Here is a 15,228-nt window from a genome sequence, read left to right on the forward strand (position 1 = left end):
TGGAATTAATTGAATTCTGCCTTAGCAATAACATATTTATTTTTCAGGATAATATGTTTAGACAAGTCTCTGGCACGGCGATGGGCTCCTGCTTCGCCCCCAGCTACGCAAATTTATTCGTTGGCTGGTGGGAGGAGCGGGTAGCCTGGGCCCCAGAAAATGAGGAATGGTCGAACAAAATTGTATCTTGGTATAGGTACATAGACGACCTGTTCCTAGTCTGGAATGGCTCGTCTGATGAGGCAGAAACCTATGTGCAAGTGCTAAACAATAACAGTTGCAATCTAGTCTTTACTGGACAGATTAGCCCTTCATCAGCTAATTATCTGGATTTGAAAGTACAGGTGTGTGGGGACAAGGTCAAAACAGCACTTTACAGAAAACCCACTGCGGGTAACAGTACGCTACATGCGTCTAGCAGTCATCCCCACAGTTTAATCAAGAGTATCCCCTACGGGGAATTTTTGAGACTTAAACGCAACTGTTCGCTCGATTCTGATTTCAAAGCGGCTGTTGTAGAAAGCACCAACAGATTTCTAGCAAGAGGCTATAACAAGAACCTTTTGGACAATACACTCCAACGGGTTAATAAACTACCGAGGGAGTCACTGTTTAAAAAGAAGAATAAAGAGAAAGCCAACTTGGAAGAGGGAAGGTTCCGCCTTATAACTGCATACTCCTGCGATTCCTATAAATTGAGACTCATGATGAAAAAGCACTGGCATGTCCTTAAGATGGACACTATTATTGGCAAGGACATCCCACAGGCACCCCAGATTACTTTTAAAAAGGCTAGGTCCCTACGTGACCAATTAGTACATAGTCACTTCGATCCTATAATCAAGAAAATTGGATCAATTAAAGAAGCTAAGGGGTTCTTCCCTTGTGGAAGATGTAAAGCCTGTGCATTTAGCAAGCGTGTATTATCCTATGAAGTAAAGGGATGCAAGGAAAACAGAAGGATTAATAAGTTTATGTCCTGCCATACGAGTCATGCTGTTTATTGCTTACGTTGTCCCTGCAAACTTATATGCATAGGGAGTACGATCAATCCAGTGAAACTCAGGATCCTTGAGCATATGAGAGCGATTGCTGGCAAGGATTTCTCTTACCCAGTCGCTCGGCATTTTGCGATTAAGCACAAAAGTGATAGGGATCAGCTACAATACTTTTGTTTGGACTGTGTCCCGGACAGTATAAGGGGCGGGGACAAGTTATTAAAGCTGAGGAGACTAGAGTCACGATATATAGTGGACTTGCAGGCAAAGGCCCCTGAAGGCCTAAACAGTGGAGAGGAGATGTCTATACATCTGGGTTAGGTAAATTCACTAAGAGTTAGACAGTTTATGTAGTCCATATAATTCGATTTCTGACATATATGCCTATTCAATACAATATATTTCTCTGAAACACACATTTGTCATGTAAAATAATGCACAAACTGAAAAAGGATGCTTTGGATAGCATGAATGTAATTATTTTTGTTGAATGAGCCTTAGTATTTTTGTTATCTCTGTCCCTGGAATGCGGTTGACTGTATAACAGATGGATACTTTGAATCTGGTCCATATGTCTGATATGAACCCTGTGTCGTTATTAATGGTGGATAACAATGTGCGGTTGAATTAGCTTCCCTAGAGGGGCCTCAGCAACCCTAAATGGGTTGCAATAGCCGATCCACGGCTTGATACTTGATTATCACTGAGTACTGTACAAATGAAATGAAAATCATTGAGTGTATTACAATTGGAGTATGTTTATATCCTGAAAATGTTATTTACACTTGGCGCTAGAATAGTCTAACGTAATGGCTCCCACTATTTTGCTCCCACCTATTTAACATGACATAGGAGGTTTCCTCGCGACCCGGCTGGGTCGCGATTGCCGATCCACGGCGGTATTGAATTTTAAAATCTCAGACGATTAGGAAATGTTTTTATTGTTTGAGAATATGTGATTGTATAAACACTCCACTTATACATGGTGCTTCCCACATAGAGAATTGTGTGGTTGTCCCTTGTTTGTGTTTATCTCAGTTGGACCAGATATCTGTTTAAATATGGCGCCGCGCATAGCATGTTTGACACCGAGGAAGGGAGTTTTCCCGAAACGCGTCTGTCGAGATAATAAATACTCACCTGTGCTGAAATCCCGGGAGTGCTGCCTTTCTTTTCATTGAAATTGAAGAGTGGTTGAGCTTTGATATATATATATATATATATATATATATATATATATATATATATATATATATATTACCTACTGGAAATATATAAAATATATATAGGAATTCTGCAACATTCTATTTGGAATAACTTTGGAGCTGATTGACGAATCTAAGTGAAATATTCCAACCGTTTGACCAGCTCAGGTCCGCTCCTATCCTCAAAGTTTCAAGATGATTCATCAAGCGGGGGCCGAGAAAAAAGCGGGGTTCCAAAATGCATTTTCCCCATGCAATTTCCCATAGGACCTTTAGCCGCAGCTACAGCCCGAACTGCTGAACGGAATTACACCAAATTTGGCAAAGAGGTAGTCCTTGGTTCAGACTCATGCCTTCTGCTTATTTAGTGTAAATCTGTTCAGAAGTTCCTGAGAAAATGACAGTTAAAGTCATTTATATATCTATGGGCGCATTGGATCCGCGTATCTATCCGCATACCCTAAGCGCAGCCTATGCACACCCTGCTGTGCACGAGCTGTATTTTAATTGGCTGTCAACACTCCAAGTGTTGGCAGCCATATTGTGCCTCGGTAGAACCGAGGCACCTGAAACTCAAAACAAACGCTGCAAAACGCGAAAAGGGGGAAGGGTAGACACACCCTGACCCCCAAGGCCTGCTCAGTGGGTCCCACAGGAATCAGGTTTATTCGCGCCACCCAGTCCTCTAGATCTGCCAGAAGGTTTGAAGCGTATGTTTTAGCCTCCACATCAATTAGAAAGATCAATCTGTAATTTGAAGGATCAGAACGAGAGCCGGATTTATATATTGGGCTTAGAATACTTATAATGACTCAACTGTTTCTTCATGCATACAGATTCTTTTCTAAACCAGCAGTTTTAGATATTGATATTTCTAAAGAATCCAATTTTGTCTTCAATCTTTCTGTCAAAATAATAGTGATTCCTTCATGCTTTATTTTATCGATGGCTTCCATTTTTATTCTTTCTTCATTTTCCAGTTTCAAAAGTTGTTTGTTAAATATAGAACACTCACGCAGTGTTGGCATTAAGCAGATTACAGATCTGTTTTCTGCAATTTTCATGTGTATTTTCTCAGGTATTACATTTTTATTTGGAAACAAATTGGAAAGTAATCGAGTCTGCAAAGCTTGTATGCCATGTTCAGTCATTAGTCCAATTCCTATATCTTGGAGAATAGTTCCATAATCAACATCATTTGCCTGTCGCATATTTGAAATGAGTTCTTTGTATTCAAAATATGACCAAATTTTCACTTTTCCAACACTACCCAGATACTTTCTGGTGTCTTCATGCGCAAGTGTTTTAAATACTGGTTGTACTTTTACAGGAGTCAGTTGCAGTATATCTCCAAAAACGATGACGTGTTTTCCTCCAAATTACACGTCGTACTCTGTTTTAAGAATTTGCTGCATTCTTAAATGCACAAAGGCAAGCATTAAGTTTGATACCATGCTTACCTCATCAATAATGAGCAGTTTCATTTTCTTCAAGACTCTTGAAACTTCACAACAAGCTTCTCCAGATAGGTTGTGGTATTCCAATTTGTTTTCATGCTCTGCTGGTAGCATTAGTAAACAATTTGTAAATGTTGTGTACTGCCAACCCGGTTGGAGCAGTGACAACACAAGACAAATGCGAGTCAGTTGTGTTCTGTAGATAACTTGCAATTACTTTAATTAAAAAATGTTTTCCTGTTCCAGCTTGTCCACTCAAGTACATTCGGATATGTTGGAATGACATGCATGAGCACTCTATCTTTTCATGAAGTGATCTATGGTCAATCTGTTGTAGTTGTGCTTCCTAGTTTGCTAAGTTTATTACATCTTCATGAGCTTGATGCATTGCTGTTTCCACCTCATTCATGGCGATTGCTGCTTCATTTTCAACAATTTGTCCTAGTGGATCTTGACACAGCGCAGCAGAACTTTGACTGTCTTGAGAACTGTCTCTAGCAATCTCAGCCGCAATTGTAGCTTCTTGATCAATTTCATTGTTCAACATTTTCACATGATTTGCAAAAGTACTGCATTGTATGCCATCTTTACAAGCATTAAAGGAATCTTCATAGCTCAGGAAATCTCCAAGTAATTCCTGTTCTGAACGCAATGGTTTGAACAGTTGTAAAAGGGCTAAATAGTACAATTCCCTTTTATCAGCAGTGTCGCAAGTCAGCTTCCTGTGATTAATCAAATTTCCTTTCATTTGATTCACCAAACATCCTTAGGGACCAATGACTCCATATTTTCCATCACTGATGTTCTCTGTAGTATTCCGTTTAAAAGTGTAGTTTTGTAGCACTTCATAGAGACACATGTTCTCAAGATGATAACTTCTGTTTGGGTAATATGTGTCTAACAAATTCGTTTTTAAAATATCTGTACTTTTTGGATCTTTTTCTGATAAATATTCAATTTCTTGTACAGATTTCAGTACTCAGTTTTGCATTGCTGCAAGGCCTAGACTCACCCAAATGATTCTTCTAGATTTGGGGTATAGACTTGCAGATGATAACCGATCTGAGCATTCATATGCTCCAATTTCTCGATGAGATAATATCTTCAAACTGAAACTGTATCATTTCTTACTTAGAGTCTTCTCGTGAGAAATCGCTTCCCACATATCTTTCAATTCCGTCTTTTCTGGTTTTGTAATATAGGACATTACATATCGAGCAACAGCAATGGAATTGTCTGCAACATACTGAATATCAATGTTAGCATTCCACATGGACAATGTAACCGGGTTGAAGCCATTTATGTATTTTGACTCTTCATTTCTTCGTATTTTTTAGAGACATTCTTGTGATGGTATGTCGCAAAGACGACATAAAACTGTTCACTCTTCCTTTGGATATTACAGGACGTGGAAATGCAAAACGGCATTTGGTGTAGAACTTATCCTTAGATTTGTACTTTCATCGACAGTATTTTCCACATCAGTGGCTTTGGAATCGTAAGACTTGTGCTCTTAAGTTGTTTTCTTCTGTGGTTTTGGGTACAACACATGTTGCAAATTGTTCAATAAAACTCAAAACAGTATCATCCGCATCTGTTCCAAATTTGGGGGCGTCCTTAATCCATAACAACATATGTATAGGAGGAGCACCTCTTGCTTGATACTCCTTTCTCCAAAAGAAATCCACAACTTCTCCAAGAGGAGGATTTTTTAAATTAAAGATAGAAGACATCATAGCTTCAAATCTATGATTGAAATACCCGCATAAATTAACAGGATCCAAAGAGCACAATTCCCCAGGTGTCTTGTATTCAATATTTATTATATTGCACTGTGCCTCTCGAAGAATTTTAAGTAAATCATCCCAAGCTTACTCAGCACGGCTTAGGGTAAGGAACCATGTTGGAATTCCTAAGTTCCATAGCATACATTTCAGTTCTCCGTGACGACGGTACCAATAATCATTAGTCCCACGCTGACATGCCATCAGATTAATCAGCTGAGATTCTAAATGATCATCCCTCTGGTGCACTTTATCCATAAAATCCTTTGCAGAAACATTTTGCAGATGTTCCCCTGTTTTCAAAATGTGATTGACTGCATATGAGAGTCCAGACAAGTCACTTTCAAACAAAAGATGAAATATAAAAGGGATACATTGTCTAAATCTTGGATCTTCTGCATATAATCTTGCTGTCCAGTATTCAGATGCAGGAATTTGCAGAGGCCGTTCATCCTATCATCCTCCTTTTCCTGTTGGAAACAACTGCCAAAAACAACGAGCTACCAAGCTCTCTTCCCATACACTCATGGGACTTCCCTTTGCTTTTTTCATTTGAAACAACTCAATAGTGTTCCCCATCACTTCTTTTGAATGAAGTGGATGCACACTGTAATGTTCATAGATTTATTCCCATCTTAACATGTCCACTTTTTCAATTTGTCCACTTGACGTTTCAGTTTTTTCTGCTAAAACTATTTCTTCTTCTCCCACATATACATTTTTAGTACTCATTATTTTTTTATCAGATACACTGCTGCTTTTACACTTTCCTAACATCCACTAACTCCTGCCAGATTTTCCTATTCTTAGTTGGCACACCATTAACAAGAATAACTAGTGGTTTACTTTCTACACTGTCTACACCAATAGTTTCAATAGTTTTCTTTAAATCTAATGGTAAATACACAACTCTTCCTTTTAATCCTCTTTGTAAATCTGAAGGAAGCAATTTACCTGTTTTAAGCTCCATACAAACAATAGCCTGAAATGGGTGCACCCATTGAATGAGAATAGACTCATAGGTGTTTATAATCCATCAATTCTGGAGGAATAGCATCTAACTCTAAATTATTATGCACAACTCTAGCAGGCATTTTATTCTCATCTAATTTGTTATAACAATATTTACAAATACACTGATCAGAACCCAAATCAAAGCAATTCTCTACCAACAAATAAGTTGCAAATTCCTTCCACGTATCCTTATTTCCTTTTTCACTTTTTAAATACAGATCAATACTCCTAGTCTGATTTTTATAGTGAGGTTGCCGACAACAAATACAAGAAAAATTTGGCCTTTCTTGTATTCAAATCTTTATTTCGATCAGGTGATCATAAAAGATATACAATAAGACATCATTTAAAATTCCAAAGCATCAATATTTCATTTGTGTTAAATACATAAGTTAAAAGGAATGTTAAAACATGAGTAACATTGTATCAGGGGAAGAGAATTTTTCAGGAGTCAGCAGCCATCTTTAAATAACGAGTTCGAGCATCCCACATTTCTGTTAAAAATGTGGCTAAGGCAAACACAGTTGGCGGGGATAAATCTGTTTTTAGAACTCTGAGTGCAGGGAGGAATGTTCTAAATCCCAAGTTTCTAAGCAGGGGGACGAGCCATAATTGCCTGCTTTTTCGATAAGCTCGGCAGAAAAAGATAACACGTACTTCGTTCTCTTTGGTGTGGGCACAAGCAGGGCACGTCTCTTTGGCGGACCGCCCAGGCCATGCTGTGGTGAAAGACATTAGAGGAAGGGTCCCATACCTCCATTGCAGGAATAATTTTCTAGTTAAAGCAGGAATCATTCCATCCAGGACACTTTCAAGATAGTATGAATCTTTAGTTATGATAAAGCGATGTGTCAAAGAACCCTCTCGTGCACTGTCTAGGACTCTGGAAAGCATTTTAGCATAATATACTCTAGAGAGCACTTTCCTTGGGATCCTGTTACTTGTGCTTTCTGGATGGGACCACAATTCGGGTATTCCAATGGTCTCGCATGTTCTCTTGATGTATTTTAGCCAAGGGATCTTGGTCGCATTAGGTAGAGATCAGATCGATAGGAGGTGAGATCTTGGCTACTCCAAATGCGGTGCCAGAATAGTAAGGGTTTGAGCCCTAATTCCTCCGTGATGGACCTCAGACCCAGGCCCAATCTCAGAGGCAAGAGTGGAGTGCTTGGCGGGAGGGCGGTCAGCTGCCTTAGGAATTTATTTTCTGTAGTCTGCAAGGTGGGGGACGAGATGTAGCCCCACATCTCTCCCCCATAAGTTACACCCGCCCGCGCCTGGGCTTTAAATATTTGGATGGCGGGAGTCAGAGGGCGATAAGTTGACTTAGTAGCAATTCTCATGATGCCACCCACCTTCTGGGCCAACTTCATGTTCGCTTTGGTCTGGTGAGCCCCCCACGTAAGGTTTTGGTTGAAAGTTATCCCTAGATACTCTATTGTAACAACCCTTTCTAGTCGTACTGTGCCAAGCAAGGGATTTGGACGCTTTGGGGACTTAGGATTTAAGATCATAAATTTTGTTTTTTGTGGGTTAATTTCAAGACCCCTTTCTGTGCAGAACTCCAGGAAGGCATCAAGCACCCTCTGTATGCCCATCGGGGCTTTAGACAGCAGCAGGGTGTCATCCGCAAACATGATTGTGGGTACCCTGCTGCCAGTCAGTTTTGGGGTATCAGTATTGGCGATCCCGGTCAGGTGTGCGATTACCCCGTTCACAAAGAGGCAGAACAGGGTCAGTGCAAGCACACAACCCTGTCTCACCCCTCTGCAGACGGGGAATCTTTCGGTTAGTTTACCACTTCTCCCACACCTGACCCTTGCAAAGTTGTTATGATGTAGTTTAATCAGAATTGCAAGGATGTCTTTTGGGACGCCTAGCTCTGCCATTACCTCCCACAGTTTTGATCTTGGCACTAAATCGAAAGCGGCACGTAAGTCCACGAAGACCGTGTACAGCGTGCCGCCCTCGATAAGTGCAGTCCTCCAGTACATGAGGTTTAATCTGAGGATTTGGTCAATTGTGGAGACCCCCCTCCTAAATCCTGCCTGGTATGGACTTAGAGTGTCTGTCTCCTCCAGTCAACTCTGCAACCAATCCAATATTAGCCTGCCGAAAAGTTTCTGAGAAACGTCGATAAGGCTTATTGGACGATAGTTGGCTGGGAGCAGAGGGGATCCCTTTTTGAATATTGGGACCACCTCTGCGCCAAGCCAAGTATCGGGGGCCTCCATACCCTTGAGAACCGCGTTAAATATCAGCAGGAGGTACGGGGCCCATATCCCGGGTTCCTGTTTGTAAAGATCTCCTGGGACCCCATCCAGCCCTGGTGCTTTTCCTCCTGCCAACCCCGCAATTGCAGCACGGACTTCTTTTTCCGTGAAGGGTTCACCCTCCTGGTCACTCGGAATAGTGCAATCGGGCCTGCTCTGAAACGCATCATCCACTGCGTATAAGGATTGGTAATGCTCCTGCCATATGCCAGGGGCTATGTTGGGTTCGATTGCCGAAGGGAGATCTTCTGACCCGTGATTAACCAGCCGCCAAAATTTACAAGAATCCTTGACTGCTAGTGCACCAGAAAGGTCCTCCCAATACTTAATATCCCATTCGGCCTTAGCATTTGCCAACAGTATCTTATAAGCCCGTCTTTTGGCTTGTATCAACTCCCGACATCCCCGCGCTTTAATTGCGAGTAGGAGCTCTCGTTTTGAGTCCCGGCATGTGGCGTTATACCAGGACTTTTTGTGTGTCCCCTTGTTTTTACCTGGTCCTTTGACAAATAGGTCTAATTCCAGGGTATTTATAGACCTTCATGGATTTGCCACAATTGATCTCTTTTTTCCCCGTTATCTAGATCGTTTGCATAGGCGAATGCTTTTTCAAGCACTGGAGTAATTCTGGCATAAAGCCTGGGTAGGTTATTGCCACTTGTGGCCAATTTCCCCCACCTCACTCTCCTCCTGGTATTCTTCAGGAGTAATCCTGTAGTTGCATTTTCTTTGTCCGGTCCTGTGTCCTCGATGCCTGGCATGGCATATTCGAGCTTGAGGGCATTATGGTCGCTGTCCTCTATATCCAGTACCCTGAAATCGATTATTCATGACCAACATGGCAGTTGGACTAGGACATAATCAAGTCTGGATTCGCTTCCTAATTTATTGAAAGTGTGTTTACTTGGGATGTCTGATTTTGTGCGCCCATTGCATGCTCTTAGACCGTAGTTAAGGGTCATTGCGGGTATCTGAAGAGCAAGGGGAGTCCAGGCTCTTGGTGCGGGTGCCACCGTAGCTGGTATCAGCCATCTTGAGTCCTCCTCTAGGGAGGGTCCATCAAGCAGGCCAGGAAGTGGCTCATAGTGTGAATTGAGGTCCCCTGCCACCACATGGGGGAGGTCCCTTGGGATTTCGCTCAGAAAAGCCGAAAGTACATCAATAGCATTCGATTCACATGATATAACAACCGGTCTCGAATAGACATTTATGACCATCAACTTGGCGAGGTTTGGCCATTCTAGCAGGACAGGTAATATATCCTCCGAGTCGACAGCTAAGCACCTAGCCTTGCAGCCCAAATGGGATGCAATCATGGTTATCAGCCCTCCTGACGGACGTCCCCTTCCCCCCATGTGGCTTTTTTTGAGAACACTGCCAACCCCGGGCATAAATACTCCTCTCTTGCCCAGGTTTCTTGAAAGAGGCAGATACTTTTTGAGCTAATGAAGGACAGCCACTCCGGACATTCCATTTTGTTACCAAGGCCAGCTATGTTCCATGAAATCATGTTAAGTGCGGCGGGTCTTTGAAATGGTAACTCAATGTTAGAAAGGTTATCCTTTTTGGTGGCAGGATTTGGATTTACCATTTGGTTTTGTGGCAATTCGCCCTGTATAGCCCCTATAATACTAACATTGTCCGCTGCCTCTGCTGTAGGGTTTCCGGGATCTTGGGCATGGCTGTGTTCGTTAAAAACAGTTGTTAGTTCTATTGAAGATTGAGTTTGTTCCCAGGGGACAGATCTATTCTCTATATGGTCTGTTAGATGAAGACAGTCCTTGGCCCTAGCTTTGAAGTTGGGTAGTCAGTCAACCATTTCAATGCTACTATATCTATTAGAGGTTGAGAGGTAGGCAGGGTGGTGCATTCTGTGTGGCCCTGGGACTCCTCTCAGTGTTCCACCCCAACCACCCCTCCTCTTAGTGCTGTACTCCCACCCTTCGTCATCACCATTGATTGGTAAGTACTCAGGCCGCATGCTCCTCTGATAATGAGGCTCCCTCCTTCCTACACTATTACTCTCCCAATCTCCCAATAGCTCCTGGTGGTACCCCCATCTTGGATCTTCTGTTAAATACATACTTGATGGGTAGAAGGATGAGAGAGTGAGAGCCTGGATGAAGTTCCCTTGGTCGTCAGAGGGCCAGCTACAGATATACGAGGCTGTCCTCGGTTCCCTAAAGCTAACCACAATGCAGTCACCTCTAGTTGTCTTTCTCCGATTGCCCACCCAAGCGACACGTCTCACCATGAGAACGTCGCTGGTTGTGCCTTGGTGAAGAGGTCTATATAAAGACAACCAGTTGATGACTTTGTTCTTAAGTGAGGCAGTCGTCTCTGTGGCAGTGGGGGATAATTCGGGTACACCCACCAGGATCACTGTATAGGGGGACGCCTCGGGTGGTAGGTTCACAGGTTTGATATTACGAGAATTATTTTGCGTATTGTCTGGAGGTCTTGTATCACTCTTTATTTTTTCCGGGGGGTTGGGATTGTCTATGGATTTTGTGGATGTGTTTGGTGGTGGGGATACCGGTACCTGAGTTGATGCGGATGGTGTGACTTTGTTTGGGGTAGCGGGTGGTTGGAGAATGGTATTTTGGCTTGGTTTATGTTGTGTATTTTGAGGGGTGGGTAGCCTAGTTTTCTTCATTAGAGTTACGCAGTCTGTACTCTTTTTGGACTTTTGATCTAACCCCCCTTTGGCTCCCTTAATTTCTGTTTTAAGGCTGTCTGCCAGCTGGATTGTAGATTTTTCAATATTAACCAGCCTGGCTTCAATCTTTATCAATCGAGCTTCTAGGGGGCTTAGGAGTGACCTGAGGAGTGTGCCTAAATCTGCGAGTGTAATATCCTCGTTGGAAGAATCTATAGAGATGTTGGAATGGGAGGGTGTATATGCAGGTAAAGTGACTATTGGTTGGGGCTCCATGGCACTCTTGGATAATTGACCCGAAGTGTTTCCGCCAGAGCTAGCGGCGCCCTTAGCAGGGTCAAGTTTAGATGTTTTTACCTTGCTACCTCCTTTGGTTTGACCCCCTTTCTTCCTTTTTTGAATGGCTCCATCCCTTGCTCCCCTTGAGGGATCAGAGGGGTTCACACTGATGCTGGGTATGGCCGAGTCCTTACTAGAAATTGGGAGTGGGACAGATGGTATTCTCTCTCTAGGCGGCTCCTCTCGCTGTCAGGAAGTCCCCAGTGATGGTAGCATCGAGCGGCTCCCGCGCAGCGGGGGCCGCGAGGAGTGGGTTTAAAGCAGGAAAAGAACCACTTGGCAAGAAAGCTGGGAAGAAAGCACGTCGTCCCACTATTTGCAGCGATACACTGACGCACTGAACGCCCAGCCCTCAGTTCTTAAATCCAGGTGGAAGGGGGGCGGGAAGAGGACCAGCTGCGGCGAGTCTACAGGCGCAGCGCCCGCTGGTCCTCGCAGTCCCGCAGGGGCGAAAGCGTCTCTAGGCGGCTCCTCTCGCTGTCAGGAAGTCCCCAGTGATGGTAGCCTCGAGCGGCTCCCGCGCAGCGGGGGCCGCGAGGAGTGGGTTTAAAGCAGGAAAAGAACCACTTGGCAAGAAAGCAGGGAAGAAAGCACGTCGTCCCACTATTTGCAGCGATGCACTGACGCCTGAAATCACCTTAAACTTTGTAATTTCACTTTCAACATTTTTTGTACAACTATGTTTAACATTCTCTACAACATTTTCTTCTATTAAAGTCTGAGTTTCTTGACTCTCTTGTTCAGGACCAAAGTAACAAAACTCAATATCAACACAAATCGTTTTCACATCTGATTCTGACCCACACAAAAGAGCACTGTTCATCTCATTTAATTTTAGTGCTGGACTTTTTTTTGCATAATATAATCTTCAGACTAGCTTCTGCATTTGAGTATGATGTACTGCCAACATCCTGAAATGGTGAAAAACACTTTGACAAACTTTCCTAGAAAGACAACACAGAGAATGACCTTGCAAACCAGTATTTTATTCTTGCTCTACAAGAGTCTAGCCCTTGCAAAATCATAATCTTTTGTTTAATACTTTTTTTTGTATATTCTCGTAAAAAATTGCATAAATGATCAATAGATTCTTGTCGTACACTACAAATACTACTGCAATCCCAAGTGAACACAGGGGCTTTAGAACGTCTGCCTAGAACTTCATCAGCTATCACTTCTTCTGCATTTCTAGGAACCATTTTCTCTTTCTCAATTGGACAACCATTTCTCATAAGCTCGACCACTGGTGTCAACTGCATGCAACAAATCATTGGTCTGAAAATAACTCTCTTCAATAAAGAAAGGTTCTGAACTTGAACTGTGTTTCCATTCCCCCCCCAAAAAAAATCACTAAAATTAGTTCTGTTAATTACTTTTTTCCTCTTACTTTTGGCCTTCATTAAATGGATTGGTTTATCTAGTGATTGAATTCTGTTTAATACTAAAATGAATAGTTTCCTTTTTACTTCAAAAGCCTTTTCAACAATGGATTCATATGCTTCTTCTTTTTATAAAATAGTGTTCTCTTTTTATATTTCTTCGTATCTTTCATCAAATTATGTACTACTCTATTGTAAAATATTTTTTTGTGGATTTCTTTATTCTGGTTTTCTCTTCTTTTGCTATAAGTTGTATCCTTTGTATGTATATTGCCTTTTTATCCTTTCCTATTCTTTGCACTTTTTTTATGCTTGGAACATTTTCAGTGCTTTTAACATTTTCAGTTTTTTTTCTGACTCTAGTAATATTTTTAATAAAGTTCTTTGTGGTCTTACCAGAAATTTTTCTCTTTTTAGCCACATTATGTTGGTCATCCAATACTTATGGTTGAGTTTTTTTCAAGTAAGTATCCTTTTTCAGACCTTTTCTTTTTCTTTCTATCTCCGGCATGATAACTTTATTTTAATGATGATAAACAGTATCCGTAAAAAATAATCATAAATAAGTGTTTATTAATATCTTTATAAATTATACTTTTCTAGTACTATACAAACACATGCCACATAAATTCTGACTAAAAAATTGTAGGCCTGATGCACAAGTGCGAAGGTGGTTAGACCACATGCATAGTGCACAGTAGTTTGAAGCACTCCATAACCCTAAAACCTGGTCACTGCAAGAGTACATGCATATTAACTAAATGATTACAATACTATAAGTTGAGACACTGAGTGAATTCACAATTGGTTCACTTTTACTTTAATGAATAGATTAGTACATGGTACATAAGAATTGTGTAGGGGGTTGTACTAGGTAGTATGCTTAGACTACTACTTGCATAGTGCATAGCAGTGTCAAGCACTGCATGCCCTAAAGCCTGGCTCACTACAACAGTACATGTATATATATGTCTGCAAACACATCAACCAACCAAATCATTCTCTCTCAATTTTCCCAAATGGACACTGACTCACAGTGTGATTCTAGACAAGTAACAGTATTTCGTATAAATGGAGTGTATAGATACTGACTGGGGAAATGTAGGCCTGAAACACAAGTGTGAAGATGCTAAGACTACTACTTGCATAGTGCATAGGAGTTTCAAACACTGCATGCCCTAAAACCTGGCCCACTGCAACAGTACATGTACTTATATGTCTGCAAACACATCAATCAACCAAATCATTCTCTCTCAATTTTCCCAAATTGACACTGACTCACAGTGTGATTCTATACAAATGACATCTTTCTTATAAATGGAGTATATAGATACTGACTGGGGAAATGTAGGCCTGAAACACAAGTGTGAAGATGCTAAGACTACTGCTTGTATAGTGCATAGGAGTTTCAAACACTGCATGACCTAAAGCCTGGTTCACTGCAACAGTACATGTACTTGTATGTCTGGAAACACAACAACTAACCAAATCATTCTCTCTTAATTTTCCCAAATGGACACTGACTCACAGTGTGATTCTGGACAAATAACAGTCTTTCTTATAAATGGAGTGTATAGATACTGACTGGGGAAATGTAGGCCTGAAACACAAGAGTGAAAATTCTTAGACTACTACCTGCATAGTGCATGGGAGTTTCAAGCACTGCATGCCCTAAAACCTGGCCCATTGCAACAGTACATGTACTTATATGTCTGCAAACACATTAACCCAACAAATCATTCTCTCTCAATTTTCCCAAATGGACACTGACTCACAATGTGATTCTAGACAAATAACAGTATTTCTTATAAATGGAGTGTATAGATACTGACTGCAGAAATGTAGGCCTGAAAGACAAGCGTAAATATGATTAGACTACTACTTGCATAGTGCATAGGAGTTCCAAGCACTGCATGCCCTAAAGCCTGGCTCGCTGCAACAGTACATGTACTTATAAGTCTGCAAACACAGCAACCAAGCAAATCATTCTCTCTCAATTTTCTCAAATGGACACTGACTCACAATGTGATCCTAGCCAATTAACAGTATTTCGTATAAATGGAGTGTATAGATACTGACTGGGGAAATGTAGGCCTGAAAGACAAGTGTAAAGATGCTTA

This window comes from Lissotriton helveticus, chromosome 2_1, assembly GCF_964261635.1.
Source record: "Lissotriton helveticus chromosome 2_1, aLisHel1.1, whole genome shotgun sequence".
NCBI lineage: Eukaryota > Metazoa > Chordata > Amphibia > Caudata > Salamandridae > Lissotriton > Lissotriton helveticus.